Consider the following 14,805-nt stretch of genomic DNA (forward strand, 5'->3'; position numbering starts at 1 on the left):
CAATTACAGTTTACGAGTTAATTATTATAATATGTCCTTTGTGCTAGTAATTAAACTAAGACACTAACCATTTAAACCTGAATATATCAATACAGAGTATTTAGCAAATAGAGAACAGCTAATTTGCGGTAGAATAACGAATAAGTCCTATCGTTTTAAATGACACCTATAAATTTACCTGAAAGTACCCATTCCTTAAATTTTCATTTAAAGAAAATCAGAGAAAATTTCGTAAACGGACGTTGTAATAATATCATTTTGTAAACGTTCTAGAAGCAGTTACATTTTATGGTATAGAATACCCTGTAGGCTGGCATATGAGTACATAATAGGCCATTACACAGAGTCCTCACCGAAGAAAGAGGACATTGAGGAACAAATTAGAAATAATAGGAAAAAATGTCATAAAATTCTCTTTATGAGCTTATTTCATAAGATTAGTTTTATCACCTACAAAATGACGTATAAAACCGTTTTATTTGTTTTTGTTATTTATAACCATAACTGTAACATAATAGAGAGGTTCGAAATTCAAAATATTTTCAATAAAATATTACAAACACCAATTTTAAATGGTTTTTTAATCAACGAAAAGTACTTACACCGAAAATGAAATAATTTAATTCCATTTTTAAAATGAATAAAATAAATACTATGTTTTATAATAGTGACAGATTGGATTTCCTGGTATTGATTTATGTTTCCGATGGGTTCAGAAGAGAAGCCGATTAAATGAATGTTGTTAATTTTAACAAAAACATGTACATGTGTTTTAAAAATTATTTGAACGAAAGAATCGAAATGTAGAGGGACATCAATAAATAAAAAATAGAAGCAATACAAACTTACTAAGAAATGTTTTAATCTATTTTGACAAAGAAACAGTGATTAAAAGTTTTTACTTTAAAGTAATAGCCTGTAAATTTCCCACTGCTGGGCTAATGGTCTCCTCTCCTATTAAGGAGAGGGTTTGGAACATATTCCACCACGCTGTCCCAATGCGGGTTGGTGGAATGCATATGTGACAGAATTTTAATGAAATTAGACATATGCAGGTTTCCTCACGATGTTTTCCTTCACCGCTGAGCACGAGATGAATTATAAACACAAATTAAGCACATAGTGCTTGCCTGGGTTTGAACCCGAAATCATCGGTTAAGATGCACGTGTTCTAATTATTGGGCCATCTTGGCTCAACAATGTTTAAACCATTACTACACTATTCATGAGTGGATTAAACCGCTCATGAATAGTGTAGTAATATTTAGGGTTAAAGTGTACTGTACTTGAAAGGAAAATGGTAACGCTTTTACTTGGTGGTAGAGCTTTGTGCAAGCATATCGCCTAGATGGGAGGAAGAGGTAGAGCCATTATAATTGCAGGCACAAAGGACATAACATTTTAGTTCCCAAGGTTGATCACGCAGAGCGATGTAAGCAATGGTTTATATCGACTGTCTATGTCTGTCTGACACGTTATTCATTTGCACGTCCTGCTACTAACACACATTTAAATATCTAAAAGGACCTTTTTTTCAGTTAAATTAAGGCACAACTTTAAGCCCATGAAGATGTTTTAAGCAATAAAAATAAAAATAAACTTTATTCAAGGCTTTTGCAAGCACTTTTGAATATCAAATTAACAAACTATATTCATTGAATTTTCCATTGGTTCTGTATAGAGATTCTACCGAGAAGAACCGGCATGAAACTCTGTAGTTACTCTTTTTTGTCGATGTTACTTGTGAAACATCCTCCCTTTCTGGCAGTGGTTAGAACGCGTCCATCTTAACCGATAATTACGGTTTCAAACCCAGGCAAGCACCACTAAATATGCATGTGCCTAATTTGTGTTTATAGTTATTACACTAATGACATAGAAATTCTGTCTTATATGTTCCAAACCTTTCCCCTCAAAAGGAGAGAAGGCTTTAGCCCAGCAGTGGAAAATTACAAGTTCGCTGTTTGTTTTATGATGTTGATTTAAAGACAATCATACGTTTATAAATTTGCAGATGCATGAGTCGACAGTCGCATGAACTCGAGCACGTGTTTTCATAAGTGAGGTGAGTACCTTAATTCTTATAAGACTTAAGTCTAATACTCCATTGTGAATCTAACGCCGCTTTTGAATTGCAATGAAATCGAAACTAATGAATAATAAAAGTTTCCGAATGAAGACTGCGATGGATTTTTTTAAAACGCCGTTTAATATTTTCGTTTGACCAATCTTTCCCGTGGAAAAATTTTAATTAAGCGCCGTGAGCGTTTATTTTTTTCGATTTCCACTTCTTTATTCCCGTAATCTGTTATTGGATGTTGAAATTTTTGTTAGTACCGAATTCCAATTTCGCTTCATCTTATACAATTAAAAGTAAGAAGCAATTATTGAAACTACTTTAATTAAAACGGGAAATGTTTTACCAAGACTAACACATATTCTCTAGTACTACAAACAGTTCTGTAAAAGTTTAAATTAATATAGTATGTTTGCGATTTGTATATGACTTACTTTATTATTGTTTTAAATAAATGATATAATAAATATTGGACAACACAAGCGTTACTCTGATCCCAATGTAAGTAACCCAAGCACTTGTGTTATGGAAAATCAGTAGTAACGAAAAACTAATGATTTTTTTTTCATTGTTTTGGCCGGGAATTAATCCCGGAACCTTGTAGTGGCACACTACTCGACCACAGAGGTCGTTATTATTATAATATTTTGATTTTCTTGTTGATTTTATGCTCAGTTGTTTGACGCAGATTCCAAAAAGCTGGGAAAAAGTTCAGGTTATGCCGATAAATTAATTGGAGTTTTTCCTCGAAATATTCTGAGTAGCAAGGAGTTCAGAAATTGGAATTGTTTACACTCCACTTCGGAAGGCACGTAAAAGTGTAAGTCCTACGCTGATCTTTTCCGATCGTATCGAAATCGTCGTCCCATTGAATAATGATAGTTAGTACACATAAATACAGACTCTTTTGAACTGTAATATGTACTGCGTAGTGGCCTTAATTGGGCAGCAGCAAATCATGTTATTTAGAATAAAGACAACTCTGATGTCTCCCGTTACGATTGAATAATAACTGTCGTATATATTCTTACAAAAATATAACGATATAATGTATTTCTTTTATGCTAAATTGAATCTTGTATTCTATTTAAATTCAACTTTGAATGGATTGTGAAAGCAGTATTAAAGAATCAATTAATTATGTTGATAACATTGAAGTTATGTATTGCAGTTCCAAATTTTCGAATAAAAATATCGTGACAAAATATAATGATGGATTAACGACATAAATTGTACATATTGACCTATATTACGTTGATAACAAATAAAGTAAATAAACTCTTAAACATCCACGAATAAGTTATTGTACTTATTGAATGTTAGAAATGTCTTAATTTAACAAAATTTGTTGATTACAATTATAAATTCTAAAAATATACAGCTGTGTTGAAAACACGCTTATTTAAATTAGGGATAAAAAAATAAAAATAACCTGCAACTCCAGCTTCGAAGGAATTACTTATACTACTACATTTTTCTCCAGTCAAGCTTAAAGTACACCGACACCAGTAACCTATGAATGTTTAAATTCAAGCAAGCACTTTCGATCCTAAAAACAAAAGAAAACAAATCTTTCGAGAAAACGTAGAATTTTACGTTTTAGAAAGTAATCGTCTACTTCTACGTTCACACAGCGAAAGTTGCGAGTTAAACTTGTCCTATCTAAACGCGTTTACACATTTCACAAAAGGTTTTTCCTTACTATTTTGTAGACTTGTATTTTAGTAGCGTTAATGCGTTTCTAAAAAGTGCAAAATGTATATCAACGCTACCGCAGTGCGCTTGTTCGAAAACCTCATAAGATACAGTTTTTGTTATTTTCTGGATAGCGTGTTTTGTAGTGAGAACGAATGGGTTAGCGAGTAAAGTCAAAAACAGAGGACTTCCTCTAGCACGCTTTAATTATACGTTTTAAGACTTAGAATAAAATGTATAAATAATGACACGAAACTTGTATCAACTACAAAGCTTTGCCGGCATCATGTCTGGATGCAATTTAAATTTGAGTCGTAATGTTTTCGCTTTTCACACAATCGAAATTTATAATTAATTTTATCTAATTTTTTTGATCCAAGATGACTCCGTGGTTAGAACGCGTCCATCTGAACCGATGATTGCTGGTTCAAACCTAGGCAAGCACCACTGTATTTTCATGTGTTTAATTTATGTTTATAATTCATCTCGTGCTCGGCGGTGAAGGAAAATATCGTAAGGATACTTGCATGCGTCGAATTTCATAGGAATTCTGTCACATGACATTTTACTTGGTGGTAGGGCTTTGTGCAAGCCCGTCTGGGTAGGTACCACCCACTCATCAGTTATTCTACCGCCAAACAACAGTACTCAGTATTGTTGTGTTCCAGTCTGAAGGGTGAGTGAGCCAGTGTAACTACAGGCACAAGGGATATAACATCTTAGTTCCCAAGGTTGGTGGCACATTGACGATGTAAGGAATAGTTAATAATTCTTACAGCGTTAATGTCTATGGGCGATGGTGACCACTTACCATCAGGTGGCCCATATGATCGTCCGCCAACCTATACCATAAAAAAAATGTGCATTTCACCAACCCACATTGTATAGTAGAACATGTAAGTATGGTAGAATATGGTCCAAAAACCTTCTCCTCGATGGGATAGGATTCCAGCAGTGGGAAATTTATAGTCTGTTGTTGTTGTTTTTAATGAGTTGATTTATTAACATATCAAAACTGGGTTGGTACGAATGCAATTTTTTACTAAAGAAAGTGTTATGATACAAATATACTTTATACCTTGAAGCTTGAACAAAGTATGTCTTTATATTATTTATGAAGACTTGTATAGAGTATTGGGGCTATTGCCGCAGAGATACTAGTGAGGTTTCATTTACGCAATTTTAGTTTCTATTTAATTACATGTTCCATATCATAAAAAATATATTATGGTGGATGAAATGCTACCAATTTATGTTCTGCCAATCTGTAGCGATATGTTTAATTAAAGTCCAAATAATAATAAAGAGAAAAGGATTTAGTTCACTCGAAACAACGGAGATAATTAGGAGATCAATTAATTCAGTAGTTTCATATATTGATAAAGTAACAAACATTTTTAACTTTGCCATTTAGTAAATTCAAATCGTTTATAAAAAATACATTGGTAAAAAAGGAGTTTTACTCGATACAAGATTTTGTAGATGATAAAAAAGCGTGGAATTAATACCTGTTGACTTCCACGCATGATACATTAATTTAAATAATTGTATTAACTAACATGACTTTCTAATTTTTAAATGGTGAAAAAGAGTAACTACTGAGTTTCTTGCCGGTCCTTCTCGGTAGAATCTACTTTCCGAATCGGCGGTAGCTTCACTTAATTATTAATTGAGGATTCAAAAGTGCTTGTAAAAGCCCACTTGAATAAAGTTCATTTTGATTTTGATTTTTTGAACATAAATATTATTTTTATTAAAATGTAGAATCACATTAAACTCTATTTATCTATAAAAATAAAATATTAATAACACAATTTAACATATTAATTTATTAAAAATTAACTTAAATGTTTAATCTTTAATGAAAAACAGTTGAACATACGTCTGTAAAAAAAGTATTTCTTTTGTTTTTAAAATATTTGTAATACTAACCTTAAAAAGCGTTAGATATTCTTTGTATTATTCTCGCAACATTGCGATTCTGTAATATTTCATATCTCCCTCGTGAAATGTTGACAAGGAACTTACGGTAATACGCAATTTTGATACGTGTATCCTGTAAATGTTACAATAATTTTAGTAAATGGCGCATATGACATTTCGACATTAATACTCGCTGTGAATTATGGGCTACTCACGGAATAGCTCCTTGCAGTTTTAATTGCAGGTGTACACTGGATTAAACTTGACATCATAATATATCTTGATAAAATTTTAAATAAATAAACAGTAACCTAGATGGATAGGTCTTTAGATCAGTGCATTTAAATAAAATAAAAAAACATATTTATCATATTTGTAAAAAAAAATAGTAAAGTCCTGTAAAAGTCCCACTAAGCTGGGTTAAGACCTACTGGCTACTCTCCCTTTGAAGGTAAGGACCTAATCCAAGCCCACTGAACTAAGTAACTATGTGTTTATAATTCATCTCTTACTCAGCAGTGAGAGAAAACATCGTAAGATAACCTGCATATGTCTTATTACAATGAAATTCTATCACATGTGTATCCGACAACCCAGACTAGAACAGCGTTGTTGAATTAGCTCATATCTACCCTTCAAATTTAACTAAAGAAACATAACTTAATACCTTTTCATAATCTCTCCGTTTCATATGATAATTCCATGGATCTTACTTTTATGAATTTGGTTTAAGGTATGAAAGAGACAGAAAATCCGAAGCTTTCGTACGCAAGAACGGACAAAGGGTATGTATATCCTTTGAGCCTCTTGTTTATATTACAAAGTATTGCGTTCCTCTGAATGTTTTTCTTAGAATGGCTGTATTCAAAATAATAGAGCATATTTCGAGCCTTTACCGCCATTTTAGCGTAACCGACAAAAACCAAATTTTACAGGAGACGATTTTTTTTAAATATTTTTATACAGAAGTGTGCTAGTAAATAAAAATTTCGCTTACTTTAATATTTTTTTAACATTTAAATATATAATTGAAAATAAAACAGAAATTATAAGTATTTATGCCATTTATGGCGTTTACATTATTTTTGCTGTCATAATCGATAGTGATTTTGGCGTTTACGATAAAAATGTCTATTAAAATGACTATATCTAAGAAACTATAACTGTAAATAAATAAGCATTTTAAAAGGTCTTTAAATGAAATAGTCATATATGTAATTGAAAAATATATTTATTCATATCAATTGTTTAAAATAATGAGACCAATATACTTATATAAAATAAAAATAAAGTATTTCTTCTGGTACAAATCTACTTAGTCCGCTTTAACACCACATACTGTTCCATCATAGTTCTTGAACAAAATAAATTTTGTATCATTAAAAATATATTTATGTTAATCATTTGGAATAATGAGATCAAGCAGATTATACATATAACCACGTACTTATATAAAATTAAGTAAAGCATTATAATTCTCATTATTTGCATCATACTTCGTCCGTTTCAGCTAAAGCATCACGTATGCTTTCATTATGCCGCATACTTAAATATTCTTGATTGAATCATCATTCTAGATTCTTTTCTTTCAAGTGACAACATACAGTGTATATAAAAACGATATGTTTTGAAGTTCGTGAGGTAATTATACTTTTGTGCTTATATTGCGACAATAGTGGGATGGAACAGCAGGCAACATCTCAATGAACGATTTTAACTGTACGACTTCTACTTCACCAGATTTATTATGATTATGAAGAGCTTTACTGCTTTCACAAGCGGTATTCAGAAATTTATTGGCATTTTCGATAGCGTATCTCAAAGACATTTGAGATATGTTTCGGGTCTTAAGCAAAAGTTGTTTGCATATTTTAATAGGCTGTCCATTATAGTTTATAAAATAATCGTATAATATTTTACGAACATTACTACTAGCTCTTTTTCTGTCAATCGGTCTCTCATTAGCACATGACCGTAGGAAATCTTTTTGTCTTTTGTCACAACCTAATCCCCAATAGTTTTCAAAGATATTAGCCTAATCGTCTTCTGTAAATTTATTTGAACATGAGTTACCACATCTTTTATTCGTACAAGGATGAGGTTGCACAGATTTCCCTACAGCAGTTTCCGGTAAAGGTTTTATTTTCCTGTATTTTCTTGTATTTCCTCTTTTACTCGTCTCTTGAGGTGACTCATGTCCATCCGAATCACTGGACGATGAGGCGGGCTTCCATGAGTATTCACTATCAATGCATGCCTGCATATTCATTTATTATTTATTTATTATTGTCGTAGATATCCAAAGTTTAGTTATTCTTGGTCAAAAGTTGACTGGTGCTAGGCTGTATTAATAAGAGACTCTCTTCGGGAAGTTTTTAACAAAGGAGGAATACTCACTGTTGAGTCACAGTATAATTACAAAAATATTATGTATATTCAGAGAAACATTGATCACTTTGATAAAATCAGTGATAATCATTGTATGTGCACTAGGAGTAAGGATAAGCTTATAACGCCAAGTTTCCGACTCCGCAAAGTCAATAAATTCTTCTTGGGGCAAGGTATCCGTTACTATAGTAAAATCCGCAGAAATTTTTAACTTTGCCGTCTCGTAAATTCAAATCTTTGGTAAAAAATACATGGTAGAAAAAGCATATTATTCGATACAAGATTTTATAGATGATAAAAAAGCGTGGAGTTAATACCTGTTGACTTCCAAGCAGGATATATTATTTTAAATAATTGTATTTAACTAACATGACTTTGTATTTTTTAAATGTTAAAAAAGAGTAGCTACTGAGTTTCTTGCCGGTTCTTCTTGGTAGAATCTACTTTCCGATCCGGTGGTAGCTTCACTTAATTGTAAAATGACGATTCAAAGTGCTTATAAAAGCCTACTTGAATAAAGTTTATTTTGATTTGATTTGATCAATGCAATCTGGCATAATAGGATCCCCTAAATTAGTTTGATCATAATTTGTTATATCTACTTGTGCAATTTCATTTTGATTATCCAAATCCATTAAAGTATAAAAATTTTCAGTGTCAGAATCACTATAATCAACAAGTTTATTTAGAGTTATTATACGTGTATTGTTATTTTGCTCAGAAAAAAAGACCGTGATGATGTCGTCGCAATTCATGTAGGGTCTATATTAATATCGTTGTTGCTGCTTGTTAGCAAGAATGGATCAAGAACTAAAGCCTCTGTATCTTGCTGTATGTTCTCGGGAAAAGCAGTTTCATGATAGCTTTTTTCTGCGGGGAGTGGTGATATTAGCTATAACAAACAAGAAATATCTTAAAAAGAATCGCATGATGTAAAACATATAAACGGACGGACAAAGTTGTAGAAAAAAAAAGTGTGCTCACTAACCTATTAAGGACCATTCTTAGAGAGATCGTGAAGGAATTTTCTGTCATCCTTTCTTTGTTTCTCTAATTAAACCCAGGTAAAATAGAGGCAAAATAGAGGAGATTCTCGTATCAACGAGAATGGCCTAACTTAACTATTTTTTTAACCAATACTCATCTAACACACCAACAATTAAAATGGGAGAACAATAATACAGGCAATAAATTGTACGCATATTACATTTTTCTTGCATTCACTTACCAAAATTAAATTACAATACATACCATAGCTGCTGAAGTCGACATTGCTTTTTTATTTGATAACGTTTGAGTTTCTTATTTGTACACTTATAACTCAATTAATTCAAATACTACACAATAAAAAAACAATATTTAAAACGTTAATTTTACGATTTAAATGTGCTTGTAAAAGCCCACTTGAATAAAGTTTATTTTGATTTTGATTTTGATTTTTTATTATTATGAGTGAAACTATTTTTTTAACCACAAAGGATTTTTAGGATTATTAGGATGCAACTAACACTGTTCCCTTTGGAAAGATGTTAGTTGCATCCTAATAACTTTCGCGGAAATAAGTATGTCACGACAGGTTTCTTTATAGTAAACGCCTCACGATCAAGGACTAATGTCGGTTGCGATAATAAGTAGTGTCGCTTGCGCTAAAAAAAATCGGTCATTAGTCAAATAAGATAAAAATGCCTATTGTCGCTTACGTTAAGATTTTAAAAACGTATGTATTCACGATAATTTTGGCATTTGCTATAACTCTGTAACGGTTTTTTTTCGGAGGGAATCATCAACAGGTATCAGTCCGTTACGGTTTAAAATATTAGGATCAATAAAAAACGATTTTTCGACAAAAGTGTCGCTTACGATAATTTGGCGGTAAGGGCTCGATTTATTTGAAGTGAAATATTGAAAAGAGAATGTTTTTGAATTTCGAATTCATAATAAATTCGAAAAAAAATTATATTATTTTCAGCGCATATATATTTTATTATTATTATATACTTAACGTGAATACAAAAATGCTTAAGAATACATCATTTTATATTATATTGTATGAAATGACTTTTATAAAGTACATAAGCAAAATTATTACATAAACCCTCACTAGTTAACCGCCAGTTGGCGAAGGAGTGTTTTATAGTCATTTATTTATTACAAGCTGTTGTTACAAAGACTGAATACCTTTTTTGTATAGTGACTTGATATAAGGTTCGAGCCCCAAGTTGGGCCGATAAAAAGTTTATTGTTTTTTCTAACGATTCTGAGTAACAACCCGAAGTCTGGAAGTGTGTACTATGTGTCAGAAAGCACCTAAAACTGTTAGTCCTACGCCTGAGCGAATAGGGTACTTTCGGTCGTAAAAAAAATGATTAAAATTAAAACGTTAAAATATATTTTTTTTTTTTAAATTAAAACATTTGTAAAATATACTCAAATATTTTGTTATAAAATTAGAATTCGTAGTTTATAGTCTGTATATCATTTTGTCAGATAGGCTAAAACTGTCATTTCAATATCACCTGGTACTTTGATAAACAACTTTTCTGAAGTTTTAATGTTAGCAATTAAATATTTCGATATGATTTTTAAATATTCGGAAAATTCCTATACTAGATCATCTGAAAAAAAAAAACGATCTATAAAAACATAGCTCTATTTGCTTTCCTTAACGAGCAGCGTTGCACACTATGTATGACCTCTCAATGAGTCGAGCACTTTTAAACGTTTGCCTAATGGAAAAAAATGCATATTTTTAATTTTTAGGTTCATACATGCAATAAGCAAGTAATGCACTATAATTTTTAATTACATGATTTGAGTGATATTAAACCAAGCTCATTGGTCGCTTCTGCAAAACGGCATCACGCCGAAAGTGGGAACGCTATCAAACCTGGGCTAATGCATCTGCGTCTCGTGATGTAAATACCAGCGCATTCAAAAAGGAATATAACTCTGCTTCTAGGTCCCTCAAAAACGTGATTGCTAGGGCGAAGACGGAGTACATTGGCAGAATTGGCGAAAGACTGGTGCGCCTCCCTTCAGGAACACGTGCGTTCTGGTCTCTCGCTAAGGCTGTCTTAGGGAATTTCTGTCAGCCTTCGTTTCCATCTCTGCACAGGGACGGTGAGTCATTGGCCCATACCGCGAAAGAGAAAGCTGATCTTTTAGGCTCTCTCTTCGCGTCGAACTCGACTCTGGATGACCAAGGAAAGTCTCCACCGACAATTCCGCGGTGTGATACCACGATGCCGGAGGTTAAATTCCGGCAAAGTGCAGTTCGCAAAGCAATTCTTTCCTTGGATATTCATAAGTCGAGTGGACCTGATGGCATCCCTCCAATCGTGCTACGGACATGTGCTCCCGAGTTGGCACCGGTCTTAAGGCGTCTTTTCCGGCAATCCTACACATTAGGCGTCGTCCCGAACTCATGGAAGACAGCTTTGGTGCACCCGATCCCTAAAAAAGGCAACCGCTCAGATCCGTCCAATTATAGGCCTATAGCCATCACCTCCTTGCTCTCCAAGGTAATGGAGTCCCTTATTAACTGCCAGCTCCTGCGGTACCTAGAGGAGAATCAGCTGATTAGTGACCGCCAGTACGGTTTCCGTCGGGATCGCTCAGCCGGTGATCTTCTAGTTTACCTTACTCACAGGTGGGCTGAAGCAGTTGAGAGCAAGGGGGAGGCATTAGCAGCCAGCTTGGACATAGCGAAGGCCTTCGATCGTGTATGGCACAAAGCGCTTCTTTCGAAGCTTCCTTCCTATGGGCTTCCCGGGAAATTATGCAATTGGATTACCAGCTTTTTGGCAGATCGGAGCATCAAGGTCGTTGTCGACGGTGCTACTCTGACTTAAAATTCGTCAATGCTGGTGTTCCACAAGGCTGCGTCCTATCACCCACTCTGTTTCTTCTGCATATCAATGATTTGTTGCAAATCGGGAACATTCATTGCTATGCAGACGACAGTACCGTTGACACCTTATACACCGGCCGCGCTAATATTTCTCGGGAAAACGTCGAAGAGAACCGGATCAAACTTGTGTCTAAAATCGAATCTTCGTTAAACGAAGTCTCGAATTGGGGCCGACTAAATCTAGTCCATTTCAACCCCAAAAAGACGCAAGTTTGCGCGTTAACCGCTAAAAAAAACACCATTTGTCGTATCTCCACAATTTGAGAACATTCCGATAGCCGCTACAGGTAGTATCGGAATACTTGGCGTTGATATTTCGAGCCTCGTTCAGTTCCGCGGTCAATTGGAAGGCAAAGCCAAATTGGCTTCAAAAAAGCTGGGTGTGCTCAGCAAGGCGAGACAGTATTTCACGTCGGCCTATCGCCTAAAACTTTACAAGGCGCAAATTCGTCCTCACATGGAGTACTGCTCTCACCTCTGGGAGGGTGCTCCCCAGTACCAGCTCCTTCCATTTGACCGCATTCAACGTAGAGCGGCCCGAGTTATCGACGATCAAGCCCTTTCCGATCTCCTTGATCCTTTGGCTTTGCGTAGAGATGTTGAATCACTCTGCATCTTCTACCGAATTTTTCACGGGGAATGTTCCGAGGAATTGTTCGGATTAATCCCGGCTGCTGAATTTCACCTTCGGACATCTCGCCAAAACTCTAAGTTTCACCCGCACCACCTTGATGTCCGAAAATCCACAACAGCGCGATTTCTCAGACATTTTCTGCCTCGCACAACTACTTTGTGGAACCAGCTTTCGCCGGCGGTTTTTCCGAACCGATACGACATGGGAACCTTCAAGAAAAGAGCGTACTCCTTTCTTAAAGGCCGGCAACGCACCTGCAAGCCCCCTGGTGTTGCAGATGTCCATGGGCGGTGGTAGTCGCTTTCCATCAGGTGAGCCTCCTGCTCGTTTGCCACCTATGCCATAAAAAAGAAAAATACTGGAATGGAAATGACATCCAATTAAAAAAATCGATCCTAATTATTGAATTAGGATCGATTCTAAATATTTATTAACTCCTATAACTTAATTTAATATTTGATACGCATACGTGAGTGTATTGTTACATTTTACACCTTAAATACATCGTAGATCATTATGTTACTTTGAATACACGTTTTCAGGGGCATAAAAAGACATACGGTAACATGTGCCCCTTCCCGCTCACACACGAGCAAAGATGAGTGGTAACTAGTGTACATAGTAGTAGATATTTTTACAACAATAACGCCATACATATAACTAATTAGACAAAAGGTCATTGACATCAATCGACCTGAGATTTTTTTACGGCTAAAAAATAATTTTAAAAATCTTTATAAATAGTTCATAAAGACGACGTAAGTGTGTTACTAAAAAGTGCAATACATCAACGCTACCGCAGTGCGTCAGATTAAATAAAACCTCACAAAATGATAGCACTCGTCGTGTGAATGTAACATTATAAAGCTGTAGCCACACTTGAAGTTTTGATATGAAAATGAATTTTAAATTAAGAATACCATCTCAAAGGAACTCATATACCTTTAAAGAAATAAATATTAAAATATTTTACTTCATTATTTGTATTATTTATTTCATATGGAACTGACGTACCTGTGTTGGACAAAAGTCCCAAAATAAAATAAGATTAAAAAAATTAAAAATAATATGTATATCATTAACTCCTAATAGGAGCTTGAGAATTTTCTCTATTAGTGACAGACGCAATACAGTACTACAAATGTTATTGTATTATAAAACAAAAATAAAAAATGATGAAAAAGTTTTGCATAAAACCTTCTTGTAAAATACGTGATTTAGTATAATTTTTTGCATATTTAGTATAATTAAGGAGAGTGTGCGCAAATATCTGCACGAATGTTTTGCATCGCTTAATCGCGCCACAGTAGCTGCACGTAATAGCACTCTCGTGCAAACGTGGTTTTGCGCGCTGAAATTGTGAATTCGTCCACTTTACTTTGTGAGAGGTCTTACGAATTCATATCATTCAGTTCATTGATTGCAGCTTCGATTTCAATGAATGCAATGTTGCTAATTAATATCTAGGTATTGCAAATTGCTTTGCACTGCGCTCAGCTAGGTATGCGTCAGCCTTTAAACGTCATGGTTGACAGCGAATTATGACAGATCGACGATTCCCCTTTTAGAACTGATATATTTGAATATATGTAGATGAATATTATCATAATTTAGGGACCAAAGTTTAATAACTGTTGAATGATGTGTATCATTTGAAAATTACGGTTCAGATATATTTCTTCATTATACTGACGATTAGTAGGGTAATTTTTTCCGTTAATTTTATATGAAATATGTAACACGAAACATCTAATATTAAAGCGTGAAATTTTATAAAGTTTTTTATCGTACGGATGAAAAACGAGAATTTATAAAGATTTTAATCAAAATGAATAAAATTTTCTTCAAATTGACTCTGGAATGTTATTCAAAAATGTCGTATTAAATACTATGATAAAATATTATTGGATATATACTAGCTCATAGCCTGACCGTACTAGATTGGTGTCAGACAAAAAAAGTATTGGGTATAATGAGGCTATACCCACTATACCGTTCCATGATATTGACTTATCATAGATCATATACGGGGCGTCAAAAATTCGAAACGTTCATGGTATACAATTGTGAAAACATACGCAGGCATTGACGGTTAGCATACGGATTATAATCGCTTACAACTGCCACAACTGATAGCAAAGGAATGATACAAATATGACACGTGGTTAATAAGCAGAT

At 34.0% G+C, this 14,805-nt stretch overlaps 1 protein-coding gene across 1 annotated transcript in view; it reads left to right on the forward strand.

Moving 5' to 3' along the window:
- The first annotated feature begins 2,002 nt into the window (after window positions 1-2,002).
- LOC124535850 (connectin-like) overlaps window positions 2,003-14,805 on the forward strand; it is a 111,564-nt gene continuing 98,761 nt past the window's right edge. Inside the window, exon 1 of the mRNA XM_047112239.1 lies at window positions 2,003-2,065. The gene's annotated coding sequence lies outside the window, so the exon portion shown is untranslated. The remainder of the gene's footprint in view (window positions 2,066-14,805) is intronic.

This window comes from Vanessa cardui, chromosome 15 (genome assembly GCF_905220365.1).
Source record: "Vanessa cardui chromosome 15, ilVanCard2.1, whole genome shotgun sequence".
NCBI lineage: Eukaryota > Metazoa > Arthropoda > Insecta > Lepidoptera > Nymphalidae > Vanessa > Vanessa cardui.